The 11651-nt window shown below is 38.1% G+C and overlaps 1 long non-coding RNA gene across 1 annotated transcript; it reads right to left on the reverse strand.

Moving 5' to 3' along the window:
* Positions 1-217: 217 nt before the first annotated feature.
* LOC139152339 (uncharacterized) lies at positions 218-2263 on the reverse strand. The gene is made up of 3 exons (XR_011556603.1): positions 2240-2263; positions 863-1125; positions 218-268 (listed from the first exon to the last, which is right to left on the reverse strand). It is a non-coding gene; the product is annotated as an uncharacterized lncRNA (long non-coding RNA).
* Positions 2264-11651: the final 9388 nt, after the last annotated feature.

The following is an 11651-nucleotide window of genomic DNA, read 5'->3' on the forward strand; positions in this document are numbered from 1 at the left end:
GTGATCTCAGAGCCTTACGCTTAGCCAGTAGGTCTTCTGTAAACCATTCGGCACGGGGTTTTCTGCACAATGGTTCTCTGTTTGGCAGGAGCATGCAAATCCATCAAACTTTTCAAAGTAGAATTGTAAACTTCTGTCAGCTCATTTATTTCATTGATCGACTCCGGATGATTAAGTGTACTTGAAATTGAGTGTTTAAGATTCATTAAAGTGAAGGGTAATAAGTAGACACGGCGATGTCTTTGGGGTTCCGGGCGACGTAGATAACCTACGATTGGAAAATAATAACAGTAAATACGAGAATTTAAAGAATCATTGTGTAGCGTTTGTGGTGCACTCCCAATGCAGCAACATGCAGAGAAACCTAGCTTTTATTTTTCATGATCATTTCGGATCATAAATTTGACAAATATGGGCGCCATCGAAACGAATAGACCGGAAAAAACCGACACTATATATAGTGCCAATAACAAGTCAAGCGGGTGACCGAAAGTTTGGATGAATTTATCACATCCATAAACCACGTGAGAGGACACACAACATCCGACAGGAAATCGGTGATAGACCATTGTATTGTTGGGTATTGGTAGGCGGAATCTTTCTTTCCTTTCCCTTCCAAACTTTTATTTTCGGATTTCGCATGACTTGCAGACTGTGTTCACCAACTTTCACATCCTTTATTCGGTCGATCTGCACTTACATATTTTCTATAGCTGCATGCATGGCTGAATTTTTTCCAACACTTTCGTTCCAAATATTTTTTGCCCATTTGTGACCACCACCTTCCGAGATCTAATGGCTTATAAAAGAAAAATGGTACCCACGAAAATCGCATTCACGCCCTCATACTCCCGAATAGTACCTTAGCTCGCTTTTCCTCGATTCCTCTCGGTAAAAATTCACGTCTCAAGTGGGTGCAGATAGTTCTTGGTGGCTTTAAGTCGCCAAGGCTGAACCCTTTTGGTACGTTGAAATTGGATTGGATTTGCTTTACACGTTCATCGTCGTCTGAGGACAAGGCAAACTCCAAATAAGGTACTCTGACGTCAGCCGGGGTGTCTTTGATTTCGTCGATATTGCCGCCATTGAGAATGAACGGCACGATCTCCTTCATCCACGTTGTACCTACAGAGAAAAGCGTGGATGGGGGTGCCACTATTTCTACAGATAATGAGGCATTTGTTTCATTCAAACGACCCCGTCTTTGATGGGTTTTTATCAAAAGACACTTAGATTTTTTAGCATTAATACGCATATGATTTGCAGTTATCCAAGTCGACATAGGGAAATATCTGTGCTCACTACATCATTGATATCTCTAATGCATTTACCCTTTGACAACAGTGTCTGACATCTGCATACATATGCAAAGAAGATGATGTCACGAATAGAGACATGTTATTAATAAAAATGAATAAAAGTGGGCCTAAATTTGAGCCCTTTGGAAAGCCGACTGTGACATAATGTACTTGTTGGCGATTTGTTAAACAAGAACGAAACCACTTATTGGTACTATCAGACAAACCGTAAATGACTTTGTCAAATAACTTTGTCAATTAAATCTCATGATCAATAAGGCCAAAGGCCTTTTACAAATCCAACAAAAGTACGCCATTCATAAAACCATTGTAAACATTATTCAAAACCATGGACCCTCTTTTTTTCTAGAGCCGTTTGACAGGAGTAATTCTTCCTGAAACCAGATTTTGAGTCAAAGAGCAGATTTGAACTAGAAAAGTAATCAAACAAAGCACTATGAACATGTCTTTCAAGTATTTTTGAAAATGCTGGCAAGATAGAAATGGGCCGTAATTTAACATATCACAAACTTCAACTGTCCCTTTATATAATACTTACTGTTTGGAAAGACTGTGAAGGCAATACCGTGACCTCGCATTACTGTGCAATGCTACAACTATGTATAGTATATTTCCGATGATCTGAGCCACAACCCAACAATTTAGCATATATGTTGAACATTCAGGATTTCAAATATACGGTTCAGTACAAGTGTTGGTTTACAGAGACGACAGAAAGATTGTATTTTTATCAACAATATTCATATTTAAAACGTATTAATAACATAAACAACTTTTAAACTTTTGTTTGACTAACAATGCCTCCTTGTAACGTGTACGGAGCTATTATATGGAAGTGACAGCTTTTCTACATTGGCGGAAAATCATCACCAACTCCACCAATCGCTCAACGGGGAGCACATGAAATGTCTCATTAGTACCTGATTTCGGGCACGCAATCAAGAAAAAATCATCGGCGCTGACCTCAAAACTTTTGATTTTGTCCAGGGACAATCGTTTTCCGCAGCTAGAAACCGTTTCAGCGTCCACCATTATCTCACATGTGCGCAACTTTCCGAATCGAGCAGGGTCAGCCAACGAACAATGCACTTTTAAAGGGGTCCTTATTATGATAAGATATATTGTGCAGGACAAGTAATGTGAACTGACTAATTTTAAGTCCAGAGGGTAATTAATTAGCTGTTCATAATTTGCTCTCCGACTGAAAATTTTTCGACTTCCCTCCCGCACTCAAACTTCATTTTTACACACGCCCCACATATTTTGCCTGTTTCCCTTACCCGTTGTGAATATTTGAAGCTCTCCTGCCCTGTGGCGAAAAAACTTGTCGATTTTCCCTGCCCTGGAAAAAATTCCCCTTAACAAAGTTTTATCATTCCCTCGCAGACATGAAGCTCCCCTGCCTTGCGATGAAAAGACCTGTCGATTTTCCCCTGTCCCCGTTTTACAAGTAACTTCCCCTCTCCTTGTTTTCCCCAAATCCCAGTCTCCGAAGAGATCAATCAACCGATATATCTGTCCTTTCCGACTAAAAACTAAAATGTGCTCCCTGCCAGCTAAAAATATGTCCCCTACCCAAGCAAAATTGAAATTTCACCTGCCCTCAAAAATTGCCCCGGAATAGCTTTTTCAATGAATAGCTCCGTTGGCTGCACCTGATCGAGATTCGCTTTCAAGTGACAACACGTCCTGTGCACGTATTTGGTTACGTTATGACTCATATAGAAAACTGACAGTAAGAGAATGAACTGTACAGTACAGTTCATGTGGGCTTTTAGTTCTAGTGCAAAGCGTACACTTACAGGCCAGGGTTTTCAGTAGAATTTTTCAGGCGGAGAAAGGGCAGGCAAAAGGCCCGACTAGGAGATTATGATTGACCCTGTCTCATTCGGAAATTTTGAGAAAATATTGACGCCCGCCTGTACAATTTGAACATACATACTATGAAAGCCGGTAAGGGACATGTTTTAAAGCAAAAAACCAAAAAAAATTATCTTGTGCTCACGAGAAACTATCTCGTGATCACAAGATCTTTTCTTGTGCGCACGAGATCTTTTCTTGTGATCACAACATCTTTTCTTTTGCGCATGAGATCTTTTCTTGCGATCACAAGATCTTTTCTTGTGCGCACGAGATCTTTCTCGTGAGCACGAGAAACTATCTCGTGAGCACAAGAAAAGATCTTGTGATCACGAGATAGTTTCTCGTGAGCACAAGATAGTATCTCGTGATCACGAGAAACTTATCTCGTGAGCACAAGATAGTTTCTTGTGAGCACAAGATAATTTATCGTGCTTTTGTGGTTGGCCTAGGGAGTAAAATTCCAGGCCTTGCATTTTGCGGCCATACAGTTTAAAATTTATGTATCTAAAGCTCAGAGGCAGTATATGACACTACAATTTCAAATCTCATGCCAATTATATAATAAACGGAACCAGGGATGTTTTAATGGTCTGATTTATACTCTCACTTGTCCAAATTAAGTTTGAATGGCTTCTAAATTCGACTGCCGAGATCAACAATAATGGTTTATCAATCACACAGTCGAGTACATTTACTGTTATTAGTTAACAGTACTCTATTCAGTTATATACTGTGCTGCCAGTATTTGTATATTACTTTAACTTTGATCAATGTCAACTTTAAATTGTTCATTTTTATACAATGTTATCTGATCTTATCGTATAGTCAACATTGAAAGTGTGATCAAATTTAGCATTTATTTGTAATCCATAGCTTTCAGGAAATGAATAATTCAATATTCAAGTATATAAATATCAAAATTTTCATAGCCTAAGTTTTAACTTTATCCCTTATCCATCAACTGTATGAGTAATTTTGAGGGTAGGAACACACGCGACGACTTTAGTTTTCAGAATTTGTTTAAAAATGAACAATATTAAGTCTGTAACACCCAATAGTGTGCGTCGATATCTTCCATATTTTCGAGAGTTTTTTTACGACACAGGGAACATAGGTAGACAGACACAAAGCAAACAATCTCCGTGGTTTCAAATGCAGAATGTGGCGATATAGATTTGATTTTTTTCGTTCCATACCCCCGCGTAGAGCAGTTCCATTTAGTGCGTTCCGACTATGTGCGTCTTCACTGTACTATGTTGAGAGCACACGAAATTATCTCTTGCGCACAAGAAAAGATCTTGAGAGCACAAGAAAAGATCTTGTGCTCACGAGATAGTTTCTCATGAGCACAAGATCTTTTCTTGTGCTCTCAAGATCTTTTCTTGTGCTCACGAGATTTCTTGTGCTCATGAGAAACTATCTCTTGAGCACGAGATCTCTTCTTGTGCTCTCAAGATCTTTTCTTGTGCTCTCAAGATCTTTTCTTGTGCGCACGAGATAGTATCTCGTGATCACAAGATCTTTTCTTGTGCTCTCAAGATCTTTTTTTGTACTCTTAAATCTTTTCTTGTGCTCTCCAGATCTTTTCTTGTGCTGGCAAGATCTTGTTTTTGTGCTGACGAGATCTTTTCTTGTGCTCTAAAATTTGTCATTTTACACACAAAAGATTTACTAGTGATAGTGTCTGCTATTCATGTTGCTTATTTGTTATGCTATCCAAAGAAGTTTGTTTTGATCACAGTTACCTTTCAGTATTTAAAAACGATGACATGTGTTACAGCACATTAGCTTTTTCTGAATCGATAACTCCAACAATGAAGCCAATAATTTCGCTTTGTTTACCTTCGATTTTACCAGATTTACAGTATTCAATGACAATGTTCTGGTTGTTGGACTTTGCGATATGATGTTATTGTCCTTAGTATAATATTTGAGAATGTGTTGCATTTTCCCAAAACAAGAAATTAATGCATTTGCTGGAGTGAACGTTTTACTCTTTCATATCTTACCAATGTGGACAATGTCCGGTGGTTCTCCATGTGAAAGGTTCCAACTTTGACAATGTAATATTACGTTTAACACGTGTTTTCTTTAAAATAAAGAACGAGTTTTATGTGTTTACGTAGTGGCACAGAACTAATTCATTTGCAATAATTATTTTGAGGATACTGTCTATCAACTGATTGAAAAGAAACCCGTGCATTTATTTTTGGTTTGCTATAATTTGAGGCAACCATAGTAGAAACATTAGTACTGAATTTATTTTCATGGTCACGGTATGCTGTAGATTAAAATGGAGAAAGACTTGAATTATAAATCTTGGAAAGTTTGGCGATTACTGTTAATGCGCGAAAACGAAAATTAAACTGACATCTGCAACAAAATCGGAACTCTAACTTTGTACACGTTTCGTAAGTTCGTTTGTCAGTACAGCGCAATGCAAGGTGTGAAACAAAGCAATAATTGACCGAAATCTCCAACAGACACTGCACACTGGAAGCTGTCACTTCTTTTGATGTTTGCCGCAGTGCTCCGGCCCTCTTGCTCCACTCAATGGCATAATCAAGACAGTCTTACTTTCTCGTGAGCACAAGAAAAGATCTCGTGAGCACAAGAAAAGATCTTGTGATATCGAGATACTATCTCGTGCGCACAAGAAAGATTTTGTGATCACGAGAAAAGATCTTGTGCGCACAAGAAAAGATCTTGTGATCACAAGAAAAGATCTCGTGAGCACAAGAAAAGATCTCGAGAGCACAAGAACAGATTTTGAGAGCACAAGAAAAGATCTTGTGATCAAAAGTAAAGATCTCGTCCGCACAAGAAAAGATCCCGTGCGCACATGAAAATATCTTGTGATCACAAGAAAGGATCTCTTGCGCACAAGAAAAGATCTTGTGATCACTAGATCTTTTCTTGTGCGCACGAGATAATTTCATGTGATCTCAAGATATAATATCGTTCGCTTATTATCTTTTCTTGTGTGCAAAAGTGGAAATATTTTTCTATAATGATACACAGTTGGTCGTTTGTCAAGGAATTATAGGCCTAGACAAAAGTATGACAGAATAATTGACTTTTTACTTCATGTAAATTGAAAATCGAGAAATAACCATAATCACAAGAAAGGATCTCTTGCGCACAAGAAAAGATCTTGTGATCACTAGATCTTTTCTTGTGCGCACGAGATAATTTCATGTGATCTCAAGATATAATATCGTTCGCTTATTATCTTTTCTTGTGTGCAAAAGTGGAAATATTTTTCTATAATTATACTACAGTTGATCGTTTGTCAAGGAATATAGGCCTAGACAAAAGTATGACAGAATAATTGACTTTTTACTTCATGTAAATTGAAAATCGAGAAATAACCATAATATTAAGATTAAATTTGTTGGAGATACAATTTCGACCATAATGTATCATTCTCACAGCACTATCAACCTACTATAAATTTTATTTACAGAATTTAGAAATTTTAATTTTTAACAAATAGCTAATCAACTAGTTAATGGATCAGGGATAAAGTTAAAACTTAGGCTATGAAAATGTTGACATTTATAAACTTGAATATTGAATTATTCACTTCCTGAAATTTATGGATTACAAATAAATGCTAAATTTGATCACGCTTTCAATGTTAACTATACGATAAGATCAATTTAAAGTTGACATAGATCAAAGTAAAAGTAATATACAAATACTGGCAGCACATTATATTACTGAATAGAGTACTGTCAACTAATAACAGTAAATGTACTTGACTGTGTGATTGATAAACCATTATTGTTGATCTCGGCAGTCGAATTTAGAAGCCATTCAAACCTAATTTGGACAAGTGAGAGTATAAATCAGATCATTAAAACATCCCTGATCCCGTTTATTATATAATTGGCATGAGATTTGAAATTGTACTGTCATGTACTGCCTCTGAGCTATAGATACATAAATTTTAACTGTATGGCCGCAAAATGCAAGGCCTGGAATTTTACTCCCTAGGCCAACCACAAAAGCACGATAAATTATCTTGTGCTCACAAGAAACTATCTTGTGATCACGAGATAAGTTTTTCGTGATCACGAGATACTATCTTGTGCTCACGAGAAACTATCTCGTGATCACAAGATCTTTTCTTGTGCTCACGAGATAATTTCTCGTGAGCATAAGATAATTTTTTATTTTTTGCGTTCAAACAGCTTTCTAGAACATAGAAGTGTGTGTAGAACGTATGTTCTATTCTTAAAGGCCATCGTCCGGTCCGCTTGGCAATGTTACGTCAGCGTAGCATACTAGTAGTGTCGAGGGAGTGTCTCTGCCCCGAAGAAACACCTTCGGCTAGCGAAGTTGCTCAAAGACGAGAAATATTTCTCACGTCCCTTCAATACTCGAGAAAATTTCACTTACCGTATTTTATTGGAAAAACACCAGTGTCATCAATAACTTTATCTGATTTAAATCACTATCCTTCGAAAAACTTACATGTAGTCCACATTCACTCATAGGCCTAATGCTGTACGAAACATGTTTCTTCTAAGGGATGAAAGTTTTCTGACGCTGTATTAGTCAAAATAACTACATAGCAGCGTGCTTTAGTCAACCTTCGTACACATTTGTCACCGACGGGGCAAACCCGTTCACTTTGAAGTGTGTCTATCGTCTGCCTGTGCTATGGTTCCCGGTTTTATAGTACGCGACCGCTCATTCGTCAATAATACGAGCGGCTTCAGACCGGCAATATTAATAGCAAAGGACCGTGAACTTCGTTAAACCATAGATTTGATAGATTTCAATAGATTTTACATCAATGATCAAACAAAAACAAATTCCGCTCGCGCGACAAGAGTGGGAGAACAAGAGCCCTTTTTTTTTATTTTAAAAATTGCTTCTGTTTTGATGGAATGGGTTAACATAACGATAACGGGGGTATATGTCACAATTTCAATATTAGAAGTAGCAGAGACTCAAAGATTAAAATGTCTGTCTCTTGGCAAATGTCAATCCAGGAAGGACCTTGTCAAGTGCACGTGCCGTTCCGTAGAGATGCCCAACGCATTGTACTATTATTTTTGGGGTTGGCCGAGGGTGTGAGGGGCTGTTATTTAACCCTGGACTGCGCTGGCTTGAGCTTGCCGACAAAAAGCCATTTCGATAAACGGAATCGATTGATTATTATTTCTGATTTACAAAATCAGAACGTTTTGTGTGTTTCAATAAGTGTTCGAATGATTTAGGAAAATTCAAACGTAGTATTCAAATATATGAATCAAATTTAACCATCCTTTGAACCAAGCAGAATGAGGTGAGCTCATCGCTCGGAATTCACAAAAAATCGATGCTATGTTTCGGAGAAAAGAAACAAATAATTGTAAGCAAAACATGAGAAAAAATTCTGAAAAATCTAAAATAATCAATTTTATGCTCGTTTCGAAAAACTCAGTATAGAAATACCTTGCAAGCTCCGTATTTCATTTCAGAGGCATAAGACAAATGGTACCAGACGACACAGTGTTTTGACAACAATTTTGTCGTTGTTTGAGCTGTTGTTGCAGCTTGTAGTCTCAGTCATCAATTCATACGAATAAGTGTGACGCTAATAGCCATTCTACCATTCGCAGGTTTTATTTTCGTCGTTCATGCGGAAAATGAGGACAAATATTTATTTATGCATAGTATGAGAGAGAACAGTGACGTCATTTGCGATCAGCGCTATTTGACCATTATTTGTGTAAATCTGATTGACGTCAACTCACGAAACTTTGGCAGCAAATTAGAGTGCTATTTAATAAACAATTTCAGAAGAAAAAAAAATCGAAGAAAATTTAGGAAAATATAAAAGAATCTGTCAAAAATTAAATATATGCAAATTAAATGCTAATTTTATTGCATCTTAAGGAGAGCATCCTCAGAAAGCTACATAACAAATTTGAAAGCTATCTAACCAGCGTTATCTTTTAACTGATGTTCGACCAAAAATGAGAAAACTAGATCAATACTCTGCATATGCGTATTTTATCTCCATTTGAACAAAATAGATTAACAGCTCCGCGTTCTCTGACAGCGGAACTTAAATGAGGATATAGTTTAATGCAGCAAACCACAGGCCCTCCACTGCTGGTGGGACCGGGGCAAAACACGTGATAGAGTCATCTGCCAAGAGTTAGGTGCGGAATTGTGTCTATCGCCGTGCTCCTGTTCTAGACTCTGTCTATTGTCAATGGGAGCTAATAAGCTAAACACGATAAAACACAGCTAAACATAGCTAAATTACGATATTTAGCTCGATCTATATACCATGCTAAACTTTCCAATTTAGCTCGAGTTTAGCTCGGCTCTGAGGAGTACAAAATTTTTCCTGTGATATATCCGATATTTACGATATTTAGCCCGATATAAATAGCGTACTGAACTTTCTAATTTAGCCGGAGTTTAGTATCGGCATTGAGGAGTCCAAACGTTTTTACCGGTGATATATCCGATAACTGCGAAATTTAGCCCGATCTAAATAGCGTTCTAAACTTTCTAATTTAGCTCGAGTTTAGCTTGGCTCTGAGTAGTGCAAGTTTTTTTCCTGTGATATATCCGATAATTGCGATATTTAGCCCGATCTAAATAGCGTTCTAAACTTTCTAATTTAGCTGGAGTTTAGATCGATTCTGAGGAGTCAAATGTTTTTTCCAGTGATATATCCGATAATTACGATATTTAGACCGATCTAAATAGCGTTCTAAACTTTCTAATTTAGCCGGAGTTTAGCTCGGCTCTGAGTAGTCCTAGTTTTTTACCCGTGATATATCCGATAACTGCGTAATTTAGCCCGATCTAAATAGCGTTCTAAACTTTCTAATTTTTTTTTTTTATCATCCATCATCCAACGGGCGTTAGCCCAATTACAGGATGAGGTACATAACCCACTAACTCCCCAATGGAGCACAAAGGAGTAAAGTGCCTTGCTCAGGGCACACACACCGTGCTAGAGTCTTGAACTCTCCGTCCTCTGACAGTGAGTCCAGTACTGGACCTACTGGGTCTTGAACCGGGTCTCGAACTCACAATCCTCCGATAGTGAGTCCGTTACCCTAACCACTGGTCCACGGTGCCTCCTTAGCTCGAGTTTAGCTTGGCTCTGAGTAGTCCAAGTTTTTTTCCTGTGATATATCCGATAATTGCGATATTTAGCCCGATCTAAATAGCGTTCTAAACTTTCTAATTTAGCTGGAGTTTAGATCGATTCTGAGGAGTCAAATATTTTCCTGTGATATATCCGATAATTACGATATTTAGACCGATCTAAATAGCGTTTTAAACTTTATAGTTTAGCTGGAGTTTAGATGAACAAAAAATATTTTTCCAGCGATGTATCCGAATAATAACACAGATAATTCTCTTTGCGAACTTGTTCTGTGATGTGGAATATTGCAACGAGTGTTTCAAACTTGAAGATCGATGGGTTCGAAGACGACATATTGTAGAACCAAGAAAATTATATAAAATACGGGGAAGGCAACCAAAAATTCTTGACTTAAATTTAAAAATGGGACCAATTTCTAAAGACAGCCCCAGAACATATGTACTTCTCTGTTCGTGATATATTGGTAACTTGCATTTCAAAGAATGATATATTACGATGACGACATGTTGTATAACCCAGAAAATTATATAAAATACTAGGAGGGCAACCAAATTAACTTGTACGCTGCTCGATAGTTGATGTGTTATGCGGTAAAATAGCGGTTGTTGGTTTGTTTCCGATTTGAACTCTCTGTGAATTGTTCCTTATATCACGCTCGCTGATATATTCGCTGATCAGTTCCCACCTCTTTGGTGTTTGTTCAGGGAAGTGACGGGCGGCGTCTATAATACCAAAGAAATAGTCGAACCGAGATAAAAATATACCCGGCATGTTAAAGTTTACCCAGTGATTTACTGCTTTGTCACGTCAACAAGTACTGAATTTTTGCATTTCTCCATACATACTAGTCTGGCAGAGACCCTGCGATTCGCGTTCTTCCCTGTTGGAACACGCGCGCGCCCTTCAGAGACGCGACGCGAATCCCAGGGTCTGGACGTTCTTGCAAGCGACCGGTCGGATTTCTGCCTGATCCGGGTACTTTATAGAACTCCACACATCCGTTAATCAAAACAAAAATGACAAGTAGCATAGCCAAATAAAACGAAAAATGCTAAATAAAAACATACCACGTATATAAGTCTACCAGCTACTAGTATATATTCTCTCCGCCCAGTTAGATAGGTGTTTCTTTTGACATCACTACCCTTATGAATATTCATATACTTGCAAGAACGGACAGTCGCTGTGTCTGGCAGCGCGTGCTCACAGCTGCACAGCCTTCGAATGCAGGCCCATCGCGGCGCGCACAAAACTAGGCACAGCGACTGTGGAGAGTCTACATACATCCCTGAATGTCTAGGTTGGCGCCAGATTGTTTTGCAGGGAAATCTACTCAGCAG

Source organism: Ptychodera flava, chromosome 15 (genome assembly GCF_041260155.1).
Source record: "Ptychodera flava strain L36383 chromosome 15, AS_Pfla_20210202, whole genome shotgun sequence".
NCBI lineage: Eukaryota > Metazoa > Hemichordata > Enteropneusta > Ptychoderidae > Ptychodera > Ptychodera flava.